At 40.9% G+C, this 12,994-nt stretch overlaps 1 protein-coding gene across 5 annotated transcripts in view; it reads right to left on the reverse strand.

The window, feature by feature from the left end:
• The window catches only part of Hivep2 (HIVEP zinc finger 2), a 197,219-nt gene that overhangs the window by 160,873 nt on the left and 23,352 nt on the right, over positions 1 to 12,994 (reverse strand). The window lies entirely within an intron of this gene.

The raw sequence follows: 12,994 nt of genomic DNA on the forward strand, positions 1-12,994 counted from the left end.
TGGATGGATGGATGGATGGATGGATGGATGGATGGATGGATGGATGGGGGAATGGATAGGGATGAATGGGTGGGTGAGTAGGAGGATGGATGGGTGCATGGGTGGGTGGCTGAATGGATGGGTGGGTGGGTAGATAGATGAATGGATTGGTAGGTGTATGTGTAGGTGTGTGAGTGGATGGACGAATGGGTGGATGGATTTCCATGCTCATCTTCAGAATTTAATCTTTGTTATTTTGCTGCCCTTATCATGTTCCAACTACATGTCAGCAAACCTTCTTAGGCTTCTGATTCATGAACAGGAACTACAGGAAACTACAAACCAAAAGTAAATAGCTGTGATCAACACATGAGAGAACCAATCAGGACCAATCCACAAAAGTATGTTTGCTAAAGTCCAGGTGGAAAGCAGTTGACAGAGACAGAAACATGCAACAAAAGTTGGAGGCTGGGATCTTCATTTAATAAAGCTCTGTTGTTACGTAAGAAATCGGAGGAATGAGGCCTTTGTGTAGGACAGAAAGAAAAAATATGGGACTAAGGTGAAAGTAAATGCTATATCTGGCTTGACATGAGACTTGCATTCTCCCCAAGAGCACCAGTTTGATATATTCCTCAGGCTTCATTTTGATGGCTTTAGTGAATCCTTCTAAACACATCTGGAGCCTAGTAAGATCTCAGTTCATTTATACTGTTAACTTATCCTTAATCTTCCGAAATTCTTAGTTGCTCTGGTCTCTTCAGCTTCCTTCAGCTTCCTCTTTCCAAGGAAGTTCAATCCCAGAAGCACTAAGTTCAGAGGCATTAAGGGTCTTTAAGTCCCATGAACTTCACTGAAGGTCCACTAGTATATACAGCACTCCAGCCTATTCCCTGGTCAGAACCCTGCATGTTTCTCTTCATTCAGGACACTGGGGAGATCATAGGGCAGTCAGTATGAAGGGTGCTCTGAGAAAGTCAGTGATGCCTAGCTCTTATTCAGTCCTAAAAAGTGATCCTAATTTTATCTCTAATATTCACTCTCTAGAGATGCCATCTTCCAGCCCTATTTTTCCTTCCAAAGATGTTAACTATACTTCAAGGCCTATATCTTCCGTAGAATCTTGCCCGCTTCCTTCCTGTAACTGGCCTTGATCTTTATCTATGAACTTGCAGTTCTCTTATGCCTCCCATTTTGTCTTTCATTATATTGAGTTCCTTGTGCATGCATCATGATACTAGCTTACATAGTCTCTGAGAATGCAAATAACACCAATCACTATTCTTTCTGTATCATTCCTAGACCATTGCCAGAATCAGGCCAGGCACTTAGATTGTTCTTAGCTGTCACTGTGGTTTTTGATCAGAAAGGAAAAGAAATTATTCATTCAGGAATGAGGCAAGTTTGAACATGCAGTTTTGAATAAAATAAAATACAGCACCACGAGACCTAGAGCTAAGTAATGGGGTCCTTCCTGGACAGTGAGTCAATTCAAGTCTAACTGGTAAGATGTTACTATAAGGAAAATGCTCTACCTATTTCAAGATTTTCACTAAGACCTAATTGTGTACCTACAGTAAAAGATCTCTTACCTCTTCCTTCCTCTCTCTGACAAAAATAAACTCCAAGTTCTATAACGACCTGACAACATAATTTTGCAATGAAGAGCAAAGTAACCCAAAACAACCTAGCCTATTTACACAATATTTGAAGCAATTTTTCAGCAGGTGTGTTAGCACACACCTGTAGCCCCAGCTAGTCAAGAAGCTGAGAAAGGAGTACTTGAGCCTAAATGTTCAAGACCAGCCCTGGTTTTCTTTGCTATGTGGAGCCTATGTATGTGCTAGCATTGGTGTGAGTTTTTCCAATTAGTATGTATGCTAAAAGATCTACTTTTGATAGATGTACCATGCTCCAGGGAAATCATTGTGATCTATTAAAAGATAATTAGCCACATAAAATATGATCCTACATTAGCTATGTAAAAAAACGCATCTTTAGCTCTATATGCAAAAATATTATCTAAACTTCTTTGAGGACGTTAAAATAAGCTGTGTTTCGTAAGATAAGTATGTTGTATATTGAATATGGATTCAAAATGCTTTAGTATTTCAGCTACATACATGGGGAACTGTAATCTAAAAAGTATATCCTATGCATTTTAAGACAATTTAAATATAAACAACTCAGGTGGGAGAAGAGCAATACCAATGAGCATCTAAGAATGAACAAGGTACTAAACATGCACGTACTGAAATACTTGCAATCTTATGGACTAAAATGCAAAAAGTACTTGCCCATCTTTTTAGTCAGAAATTTCTCCAGGTCTTTAATGTGGATGTAGATGACCATCTCCAACCCATGTATTTGTTTATTTTTTCTAGTTGTTTATTTCAATTTGCTACAAGATTCCTATAATGCCTCTCCCATGAGCCACATCTCCATTATGGTCTGGGAATTCGGCAACAGAGTACCTCTATCTACTGGAGCCAGCACAAGGGACCCTTCACACTTTTGCTGGTCTCGTCATTCCTCAGTTACTCCATACAGCTAATATTTTGTTCTTTCTTCTAAATGCCTTGCTTCTTATTTCTTAATGTCGTTTCTGATTTTTATTTCTTACTTTCTGTCACTGGTTACTTTGCAACCAATGTACCATCTGCTGCCAGTGGTACTCTTTCCGACTACTTTGCATACACTTCTCTAACCACCTCCACAGGATCAGATCATGAAGCCTGTGGAAACTGATCCTGGAGTAAAGACAAAGAAACTGAGCAAAGGTTCAGGAGGCGCCTTAGATCACTGTGGTTTGAGAAACCGTCTTATGCTCACGTAGTCCTTTCTGATGTGACAGCCCAGTGTTCTGCTGAAACTGGCTGGCACTTAATGATAATTTAAACAGATTGTTTGGTTTGGATTTTTCTGAGACAGGATGTCATGTAGCCCAGGCTGGTCTCAAACTTTCGAGGCTAAAATTGGCCTCGAAATGTACCTTTTCCTACCTCTACCGCCCTAGTGCTGAGATCACAGGCATGCAGTGCCATGCCCAGGTAAACATGTTTCTCCTACAAATCCTCCTCCAATTCTTCTCCTATCTTCTTTGAGAAAGAAGAGTTAGAGAAAGAAGGAGAGAGGGGAGAAGGAAAAAGAGGAAGAGAAAGAAGAGAAGAAGGAGGAAGAAGAGGAGGAGGAAAAAGATGAGGACAAGAAGAAGGAATCATAGTCTTAACAGCAACGTTCCTTACCACCAAAAGCCACTCAGGCATGTAGCAGAGGTGTTATCACCACTTCTCAAAGTGCAGCCCTCGGAGCTTCCGCATCCACACTACCTGGTTTACTTCTTAAAATTCAGGATTCTTGCATCCCATCTCAGACCCCCTAGGTCACCTGTGTTATTGAACCTGAGTCCTAGAAGCATCTCTTGAGGCCGCTGGCCATAACCCAGCTCCAGACCTCTGATCTAAATAGCCATCCAGCATTTCCTAAAGATGTAAATCTAAGCCCTGAAGCCCCTTGTCCTCTCCTTAACAATCACGGTGAAGCCTTCACAGAAGGCCAGGCTCTGCAAGCCACTGGATAAAATTAATTCTAAAAAAACTCAAGAAAATAAAGATCAAAGCCAGCCTCTGCCCAGGGAGCTTCCATTTCTAATGAGTGCAATACAAAGCACAGACATAAGAAGAAGAAGGAAAAAAAAACTTAAAAGCATCTAGAAGCAACATTTCAGGATATTTCAGGGCATGGTGGGTACATACACATTCAAGGGGCACAGTAAAACTTGGCAGAGTGCTATTAGGACTCAGAAAAGAAGTTTCCCAGGCAAGACTTGAGCAGAATTTTAAGAGGGAGATTTTCAAGTAGGTCTTGAAGAGATACGGAGATTGCCAGAGGACATTGAAGATCAAGGAGAAAATATGTATAGCCATGTCTCCCAGTACCACAGTCAACAAAAGGGAAAAAGAAGTGTCCCACAGGATCACAAAAAGCTAAGATACTGACTTAGACAGAACACCCTAAAAAGAAGCTTTACAAAATATACATTATCCTTTGAGACAGACAGGCAGTACTGTTACCTCTGCTCTACAGCAAAGAAACAAAGGCTCACTTGAAACCCTTAAGCGAGTCACTGTAGGTCAGGGATGGAAATTACCTTCTATGTGAATTCTTTGCCCAGCTTGACTTATCCTCCAGTAGAAGAAGCACTAAGTCACTCTCACTCCTTCCAAACAGTAAAACACCCAAAACCATCCTACTTATCCACTCTCTCCATATTAATAATCCACCAAAGAAAGAGAGAGATTTGACAGGTAGACACCCACACTCATACTTTCATGAGTGAGATTGCCCATCTGCATGTGCACATGGAAGTTGTGTGTATGCATTGCCTATGTATAAAAGGTGGAAGGTGTTCCTACGTGACTACTCATCATTTTTTCACCACTTGCTACATTTTCATAATTTTTTGCAGCAAACTATAATGAAATAAAACAGCCAAAATGCCTATGATTTATGATCACTAGAACTATCCAAATTCATAATAATCTTTTGAATGTTTTTCATCGGGCTTTGCAGCCCAATATAGAACCACCAATAGCATTTTACTTTATATTTTAAACTAAAACAGTATTGAAAAAATTTTAAATATAGTTCCTCAGTTGCAGTAATAATGAGGTTTTAAATAACCTAAAAAAGGTGAGTGGTTCTCATCTCAACCAGAACAAATGTAGGATATGTCCATTATCACAGAAAGGCGTTTGAGGAGCAATGCTGTGTAGTATCTTTCTTTCTGGAAATGCAACTACAGATCCAAATATACACACATTTTTGTTTTTATTTAAAGATACGCTTTGCTCCCTTCCACTAAGCCTTCCCAAGCTGCTCTAAGAAATGCAGGTCTTTCTCCTCAAAACTTCCTTAGTCCCTTTAAATCATAAGAGTTCTCTTTTTGTGGGTCATTTCATCCTCATTCATAGGCATGAACACTGCTCTACCCTGCTAAAGTTAGTTCTAGATGGCCAAAGCAGCCATATTTGAACACACTACCCCCAAACAGTGAGTTCTATCATCACGGGTAGGTTATAGAATCAATAATTAAGAGTCACAGCCCATGCTGGAACAACCTACATAATATAGATATAAAAGAAAGATGTCCTAAACTTTAGACACTATTACATGATGTAATCATCTATAAGACTGTGCTCAAGAACAGTGCAATTGGGTTACACACACACACACACACACGTCCTACTTCATTTTCTGTTGCTGTTATAAACATTTTGACCAAACACAACTTGGGGAATAAAAGGTTTATTTCAACTTAGACTTTTACATCCCAGTCTATCATGGGGGGAAGCCAGGACAAGAACTCAAGCAGGAACATGGAGTCAGGAACTGAAGCAGAAACCTAGGAGCAATACTGCTAACTGGTTCACTTCCTCTGGCTTGCTCAGTTACTTTCCTTATACAGCTTAGCCCACAGGCCTAGGGAGGACACCACCCACAGGGTCTGTGCCTCCAACATTAGCAATTCAGAAACTATCCCACCAACAAGCCCTTGGCCAATGTGGTGATGAAGATAATTCCTCAACTGAAGTTCCCTCTTCCCAAGTGACTCTAGTTTGTCACATTGACAAAATAAAACCAGGACAAGTCAAGCTACAGTTTTGTGCTGGGATGTGTTCACAGCTCCCCTGGTCCACAAGAAACCTGGAGGTTGCAGACTAGAGATGCCTAGGAGGCATGGTAAAGTTTGATGACCATTATACAAGGCAACTGCTTAAATGGAGACATTCATTAGTCTACATGTCTAAAGAAGAAGTCAAGTTATAGAAGCAAGAATGAAAATGTACTTGACGCATGTTAATCACTAAAGAACTGTCTTGTTACCCATGATTTAGCACTTGTCCCTGGCCCTGCAGGGTGACAGAAAGTCTCCTCTAGGTGCCTTAAAGCACCCAACTCCATAGCCTAGGACAGTTTACATTCTGATCCTCAATCAGACAATTACATCATCACCAAACCTCAAGCTTGAAGATCCAGATGAGAAGACTTTCACTCTGAGAGCTGCTTCTAGACCACACCACGGGGAAAAAAAAAAAAAAAGAAAAAAAGAAAGAAAGAAAAAAGTCCCTTAATAGTATCAATGGGATAGATCCAAAGTACCTGAAATATGAGCAATTATCTGATTTTTAAGCACAGTGAGGGGAAAACCCCACACCAGGAGCTGCCAGGTGGAAAGTATTAAAATGGAAGCATAAGCTTAGCACACCAAACCTCCCTTCTTTCTTTACCTGAGCCAGCACAGTGCACTTTCCAGTGCTCAGCTGTACACACAGGCAGTTTCCCACAAGTCTTTAAGCTAGAGATACCTACAGGGTCACCTTAGACCTTAGAAGGGAACTTCACAGGAAATGAAACCAAAGCAACACAGTTCTGATGACAACTAAGAGATCTGAGATAAAGAATTGGGTGGGGGGACCAAGCGCAGCCTCCAGAGGAAGTGAAACCTAGAGTGGGACTGACAGTAAATCATTTTCCACCAGAAGTCACCCACTCTTGACCCACCCCCACCTACACGGCCTCTCTTGGCTTACTCACACCCTTCTTCACTGTGAGCACTGCTGGTTGCTCAGCAGGTCCAGCAGAGTCCCTCAGTAGCCTCCCTCACCTGTGCAGGTACCCCCTGCACATAGCACAGCGCCGTCCTCCCAAAGTCAGTCACATTGGAGCCCCGAAACACTCTCGCTTTCAATACCTAGGTTTTTAACTTTCTGAAATTAAAAGATACGTCACATCACTTCCTCCCTTCTCTAACCCCCTCCAATGCCTCCCATGCCTCTCTCCCTCTCCAATGTATGGCCTCTTTGTAATTGTTTCACAGTGGCAGATACAACCTCTTCACTCCATTTAGTCTTATGTGTATGTATATAACTTCAGGGCTGACCAGCTGGTATCAGATAACAAACTAGAAGGCTCATCCCTAAGGAAAGCTATTTCTCCTGTTCTCAGCACTCCTTGGTTGCCTGGAGTTTTTTTTGTCTATGTCTACCGTCCTGTGTTAATATGTCTGTGTTAATATCGATGCTGTACTTGTTTAAGTCTTGTTTAAGTGGCCATACTATTGAGATGTCATGGGTGAAGCTTCCCTGCTATGAAATGTCACAGCAGATTTCCTGGTCCTTTGATCCTTACACCTGAAGTGGCCACAAAAAAACAGTAAAGTATCAAGGGTTTATGGTGTGTGTGTGTGTGTGTGTGTGTGTGTGTGTGTGTGTGTGTAGGGGGTGGAGAGGTGTTAACTGAGGATTGGGAACAAAGTCAATATAGAAAGAGCTGGAAAAAGGAGGGGGAAATAACATTACACATATCTGAAAAACCATAAGAAATCCTATTATTATGTTTTACATAATTTATGTTTTTACATAATTTATGTTGTACAAAAAAATGACATAAAACACATAAGTGTGCATCTGTGTGACTATATGTGTCTGTGTGTGTTTCTGTGTTTCTGGGTGTCTGTGTGTGGTTTAAATGAAGTTAGATTTCTTGGGCTGGCAATGCTCCCTCCAAGAGAACTATCAAACAAAACCCCAATGTCAGGTGTGGAACTTATCTATGCGTCGGTACCTATTTTTAAAAGGCCGCAAGGAACTGCTCCCGTGCCTGCAGGCACACTGCACAGGGATGTGGAGTCAGTGTTAAGAGCTGAGGCTGCTGCAGCCCTCCAGTAGTTCTCTGGACTTCACCGTACACTACTGTACGGCACTGCCCGGCCTGCACATACTCCTGTGCCTCCCGGATTTCAGCCTTTCACTACTGCTTTATGCCACTAAACATAGGCTACTCACCTCTTCTAAGACGTACGCATCTATATGTTAAATTTCTGAAATCAACATTTACCTATCAGTGGCTTCTTTAAAATAACCAAAAGCCTATGCTTCCTTATTAGCGCTTCATGAAATAACTGGAGACATTACACTATACAGTTTTAATAAAGATTAAATGTGTAAACTTAGGTATTCAAAATATCCATCCTTGAATAAGATGCTCAGTCACTATTAATTATTATTATCATTATTACTGTTATTATTAAACTAATGACTGTGATCATGGATACAATCATAGTGGATAATCATGATATTTTTATTCACAAATTGTACTTTAAAATGAGGGTTGATGTAGGATACAGTGGTAGCAAATACTTAGCTACTCTTGAGGCTACAGAAGAATGATCACTGAAACACACAAGTTTGAGGCCAGCATGGAGAACGCATAGAGACCCTGTCTCAGATAGAAAGATGGTGGTGGGTGCAGGGATGGATATAGGAAAGCTAGATGTCAAATCCAAACATGCTACATCTCCAGTACTTGGCACACCGCCCACCACATAGGAAGGTTTCAGAATAACTGATGACCAAATGAATTTTCTCCTCCTACCATACCTCTCTACCTCCACTGTCCAGAAATATAAGTCCTAAGCCCTATCCATTAAGGCTCAACTTGGAATTTTGTCCTCTGTGAAGAAAGGGGAAGAGGAAGAGGAGAAAGAAGAGGAGAAGGAAGAGGAGGGGGGAATAGGAGGAGGCGAAAATAAAGGAAAGAAAAATTTTCATTTTATTCTCTCCATTTTATCTTCTTCCAATTGCTATATATTACACTTGACTTGGACCTTACTGGGCAGAATAATCCTGTGTAAGAATAGTAACTATGCTTCTACTGAAGCTACATGTATGCCACATAGCCGTTACATAAGAAGAAATCCTCTCAAAATTAAATTTTGAGTCCTAATTTACCTTAAGCTATATCTACCTACCTACCTACCTACCTACACACACACACACACACACACACACACATACACACACACACACACACACACACACACACACACACACACACACATATACATCTTGATGCCAAGACCCCCCAGAATGTGACCTTATTTAAGAAACAGTCATTACAGGGCTGGAGAGATGGCTCAGCAGTTAAGAGCACTGGCTGCTCCTCCAGAGATCTGGAGTTCAATTCCCTGCAACCACACGGTGGCTCACAACCATCTATAATGAGATCTGGTGCCCTCTTCTGTTGTGCAGGTGTACACGTAGACAGATCATTCATGTACATAAAATAAATAAATAAAATCTTTAAAAAATGTCATTACAAATGTAATTAAGGTGATGTCATACCGGAGAGATGTTGGCTGTGAACCCAACATGCCTGGTACCCTAAGAAGATAGAGACCCACAGAGAGAATGATGTGTGAAGACAGGGACAGAAGTTAAAGGGATGACAAGCCAGGGCATGTTCATGATTGTCAGCTGTCACCAGAATATGGAAGAAAGTTCTTGAACTCTTTCTTCCTCCCAGCCCTCAGAAGACCTCAGATCTGCTGACAGCCTTACCTCATATGTTCAGGTGCTGAAGAAGCCAGTGGGGAAACTATTGTTTCAGCCTCCTTGTCTTAGGCACTTCATTGCAGTAGCCTTAGTAAAGAAACGAATATCTCTGCTCACTTAAGCACTGCGACAGTGGCTTGTCATCAGTGCTGTTTTCTAGCCAGCATTGTCCAATTTGTCTTTTGACCTCAGCTCATATTTAGCTTCAAAGCTGGAGTGTCTGGGGGCAGCCCCACACTCTCTCTCATGCTGCCTGCATTCCCATTCACCACCATCAATGGGCTTCTGGCTCCCATTATCTATCTCAACCCATCCTCTCTTCCATAACAACAGATAAAGCTTGGTCACTTGACACTGACCTACTTGCCTACTCAGTCATTTAAAGCTGTCTAAAACCGAGCAAAGTCAAAGCCAAAAATGAAGAAATTCTTAGCCTTTCTTTCCTTTAATGAGCCCTATCCCAGTGGATGGCACCATTACCTCTTCCAATGCAATAGGCACATACCTCGGGTGCATTCGGGACGTTTCTCTCTGTAACCAACTCACGAACAAGTCCTGTAAAACTCTCCTTATAGAAATCACTCTAAGTTCTCCTATCTTCCCACCTTGCTATATTATCTTCCTCTACCATTCCAGTTAGGTTTTCACAGTGGATTAATCCAGTGCAATAATCCAGTCACTGGGTTTCAAAGGCCTTGATTAGTTCTATATTCACTCCGAAAACATCCCTAATGCCATATACCAAGAAAATTTCAAAATGCAAGTATGATCCTTCCATCACCCATCTCGACAATATCTATGGCTCTCCATTTATTTTAGGGTAAACTTTTAGACCAAAATCCTCACATGGGTTTATGAGCCCCGATAGAACCAATCCAGCCAACTTCCCAGCTTTACCTCTCTGGCCCCCGACACTCTGGCCACAGCTGTGTTTCTTTGTGTCTTTAATCTATAATTCCACCCACCACAAGGCTTGTGTGCAGCCACCAGCTCACTTCACTCTTACCTTTGTCAAGCTGCCCTTAATTCTCTGTCCAAACACAATATTCACTTTCATCACACTGCTTCGGTGTAACTTGTAATAATACAAATGAGTGTTGAAACTACAACCAGAATTATCTTGTTCTGTTATATGCTCTGTTACATGCCTGGCACAGAAAAGTCACATGACAAACACTTGTAAATAACATAAAGAACAGTAAATAAATGCGTGGAAAGAGGACACCACATTCTATCTGTCTAAACGGTAATGCAATTTTCCCCCTTAAAAAGATGTAAATGGCATGCCTTTAAATTTCCCCCAAGCTCCTACCATAGCACATGAATATACAATAAACATTGTTCACAGTATGTTGGTATAATGTTCTTTTGAAATGTATGCACCTTACCCTTTTTCATTCAGATGCTGATTTCTCCCCCCGCCACCATTTTCAATCTGGATATTGCATTGTAATACTTATTCTAAGCATCCTGTCTCAACTGTGTGTAAACAGGCCAAAATAAAGCAACTAGCTACAGTGTTATGCAATGGGAGGAGCCAGAGGACAACAAAGAGGGGAGGAGCTAGAGGGCAAGAAACAAGTGAGAGGAAAAGGGCAGGAGGAGAGCTTGGAGAGAGAGCTGGAGGAGAGATATTGGAACTACATGGAGAGATGGGCTGGACCTAAGATGGACTGGACCAAAGATATCACTAAAAGCAAGTATAATGTGGAAAATCTAAATGTTAGGAAACTATGAGGGCTTGGAGGTAACCATTGCCTAGCATTGTGTTCTAGGTTAACTAAATAAACCCAGTCTCTGTGTGGTGATTTGGTTATACAGCTGTTTAGGACTAACAGCAGAATTACCAGAAGATATATCAATAGTAAATATTAATCCTGCCTACAACAACAGTACTTTTGTGTAATTTAACTAGATGTGTCTTCTACATTACAGTATTATTAATAATTACACAACCATAAACAGCTATTAACTTACATATTTCAAAACTTCAACCTGATTAGTCAATTATTTTCCCTTCTCTATACTAATAGTCTAGATGGATATGTAAAAGTCAAATAATAATAGTTTTCTGTGTGATGTGCTACTATTAGTAGTATCATTCTTTCTCCTCTAGAACTATCAATCTACTTGACATGAAAAACTGAATATTCTTATAATAAACAAAAAAGGGACTATTATGTCACCAAAATGAAGCAATTACTTTCTCCAACCCAACTGAAAGTGTTTCTGAGTGCAGACGTTGGTGCAGTGACTGGGAAAGTAACCACACAGAGTACCCCCACTCTGCAGAAGCAGAGTGTGTCAACAACTTCCATATAAAGCTTGTGCACACCGTGGATGTAAGGGACTTTGCATGCATGAATATACTGGGATATTAAGAAGCACAGAAACAAGTGCAAATAACATTTGTAACCAGCAATACAAGTATCAGGATATGTGTGCCTCAAACCTTCATACAAGGAAGTGCAAAGTAAAGACAGCAAAGCTAAGCCACAACCCCAAATATTAACATGTGTCACCACTAAATAAATTCTTCTCATGTAGCTTCATAAAAGCACCAAGCCATGATGTTTCCTACAATTTTAACAAGAACAATGTCCTTCACCCTCCTCCTCGCTTTCCTAGTTAGCTGTGCATAGAGTGAGCTCAGAGTTGGCAGTGCATGATGCTGTCTCCTAGCTGTCTCCTCCTGGGACTTACATCCTGTGGGCAGGGAGGGGAGGAAGGACCCTCTCATGGTTGGATTCAGTACTTAACACAGAGTCTGCTAAGAGAAATCTACATAGCATGAGGAGCAGAGATGGCTCAGCACTCCTCCGGCACTCTGGCTTCACTCTGCAATGTTGCAGGCCTGTGGTTCTTTCAGAATTGTCTCATGCCCATGAGGTTATGCCCAGCTGACCTCTTCAGAACGTGATACCCTGAAGCGCAGCTGTAAAAATAGAGCACGCTCTAACAACTTCTTATTCACCAGCAAACAACAGAATGTTCTCTCGATTTTAAGGAACTAAGGCGTTTATAATAATTTGCATAAAACACAGGAAGAAATGAATGAAAGAGTCTCAAGTTATATGAATGTATCTTACTATGCCCAAACTACTTATAAAAAAACAAACAAACAAATGGACAAATGGGCTTTGATCATTTATGGTGATGTCATAAAGGCAACCAACTGGGAGAGCCTAAGTCTCTGAGTAAACCATTGCCGATCTATAAATATCAATAGTTAACACATTTATGCATTGTTTCATAGTACATAATGCATAGTACATAGTACATAACTTTTAAGTTGTTGTTTTGTTTTGTTTCAGACAGACTCTCACTGTGGAGCTCTGACTGTCCTGGAACTCACCTCATAGAAACCCACCTGCCCTGGCTCAAAGGTGTGTGCCACCACACCAGGCAACATACTGTTCTTTGACATAAGTATCTTGATCAATTCTAGGTGTCTCTCCCTATCCTGTCACTCTAGGTTAATGGCACTTTCAGTGGCTCATACTGCCTCTTTAATTCTACTGTGTGTTCAATGTATTTTTTTCTACACTGAAGCAGAATGAAAACAAAACAAACCTCTTATAAATACCTATGAGGCAAGTCACCTTGAGCTCCTTTTTAAA

The sequence above is a fragment of the Psammomys obesus genome, unplaced genomic scaffold (genome assembly GCF_907164565.1).
Source record: "Psammomys obesus unplaced genomic scaffold, mPsaObe1.curated_primary_1811, whole genome shotgun sequence".
Taxonomy (NCBI): domain Eukaryota; kingdom Metazoa; phylum Chordata; class Mammalia; order Rodentia; family Muridae; genus Psammomys; species Psammomys obesus.